At 34.5% G+C, this 1938-nt stretch overlaps 1 pseudogene; it reads left to right on the top strand.

The window, feature by feature from the left end:
• LOC129079962 (anaphase-promoting complex subunit 10-like) lies at positions 1-690 on the top strand (annotated as a pseudogene).
• The last annotated feature ends 1248 nt before the right edge of the window (positions 691-1938 follow it).

Consider the following 1938-nt stretch of genomic DNA (forward strand, 5'->3'; position numbering starts at 1 on the left):
ATGTATGCAAAACATAATTGCAAGGGGGATGTGGGTTGGGCACCAATAGCACCTGCTACAGCCCGAACATTGTACCACACAAATCTACTTCATCGTACCACACAGATCTACTTATGTCCTACATTAAATTATCCCTGTTTAAAAACATCTCATGGTGCTGACCCTAAACAGTTGGAAAGGACTGAAACAGCACAGGAAATTGAGTCACAAGCTGTTTGGTCACTCTCACTCTCATCTTGCAAACCAGGATTTGCAGAAGATCAATTACAAGATGACAATTTAGAAACTTATTGGCAATCAGATGGCACCCAGTCTCAATTAGTGAACATCCAATTCAGAAGAAAAACAACAGTGAAGACATTATGTATTTATGCAGACTACAAATCTGGTGAAAGCTATATTCCAAACAAGATCTCAGTCAGAGTAGGAAATAATTTTGACAACCTTCCAGAAATTTGGTAACTTGATTTGGTGAAACCAAGTGCCTGGATTCACATTCCCTTAACTGATAATCATAAGAAGCCAACTCACACATTCATGATACAGATTCCTCTTCTAGCCAATCACCAAAATGGAAGAGACATCCACATGAGACAAATTAAAATGTACACTCCAGCGGAAGAGAGCTCCATTGGTAAATTTCCTAGGTGTACAACTATTGATTTCATGGTGTATCATTCAATAAGGTGACCTGGGAACAGTACAGAAATCATTCATTGAACATATCTTTGTTTATCTGGTCAGTAAATATTATATCTGGTATCTTTATTGAACAGGCATCAGTTATTTTACATTTTTGTATGCATTAAAAAGTATTTTATTGTAGTTTTAAAAATAAATTTTGAGTCATACTATATTTTCTCTAAAATATAATTAAACTCACATATTTTATGTTGTTAAAAATAAATAAATAAATAAATTATCCCTGCTTAGTCACTATTCTTCAATTTACTTACTGGTCACAATTTTAAATGAAATGAGTAAAATTTAAATAAAATAAAATCAATAGGGAGCTAATGGGACAAACTGTAACCTCTGCTGCAGTTGATCCAGAGGCTATAACTGCTATTATTCTTAGCTCTTTAGCAGCCATTTTATATTCCACTCATTCTTGGCTAGCAATACTGCTAGCCTAGGTTGCTACACTTTAACAAAACTCAGACACTGAACCCTGAGGGGTCTGATCACCTTTTTACTGTTCTCTTTCTAATCCACAGCTCCTTCAATTTCCTTTTCACTGATACCATTACACATGGATGCATAAAAATAAACCCAGTCATTCTCCTAAGCTCTGAGAATGCTTCTTCTTTCCCCCATTATGTATTGGGTTAGCCAAAAAGTCTGTTCAGGTTTTTTTTTCCATTTTTTATTTTCACCATAACTTTATTGATTTGGATATTTTGAGTATGTCTGCTCTCTTCCACTAGGGGCTTCTAGTGGGTAAAGGCCAGAGGTGCTGCTATGAATCTTCCAAAGCATAAGACATTCCACAGCAAAGAATTATTTGGGAAAAATGTCAGTAGTACCAAGAAACTTCGCAAACCACTTTTGACATGTTTAATCAGTCACAGCACCTTCTCCATACACTGCACAAATCTTTTTTTGTGTTTCAGTTGCATTTTTACATTTCTTGAAATAATAAAGCATAATATGCCAAAGATGTTGCATATCTTCTTCCATCTTCAATATTAAAATGGCTGCACAAAAATTCACTAATTTTGATGTTTGTTTTAAATGCATGCTGATATGACAGCCATCACAATACAATCTAACAAAATTGTTTTGAATGAAGTTAAAGACAACTAAGCACTACTTATTGCATGGAAAAAAAACAAACTTTTTGACAAACCTAATAATAGTAACTGTCTTCTCATGGTATAATAAGTCAATTACACCATCATATATAGTACTCCTTCTTTGCCTTCTGGCCTATTGATC

The sequence above is a fragment of the Pteronotus mesoamericanus genome, unplaced genomic scaffold, assembly GCF_021234165.1.
Source record: "Pteronotus mesoamericanus isolate MK-2021 breed Mesoamerican mustached bat unplaced genomic scaffold, CSHL_Meso_final contig_82, whole genome shotgun sequence".
Lineage (NCBI taxonomy): Eukaryota > Metazoa > Chordata > Mammalia > Chiroptera > Mormoopidae > Pteronotus > Pteronotus mesoamericanus.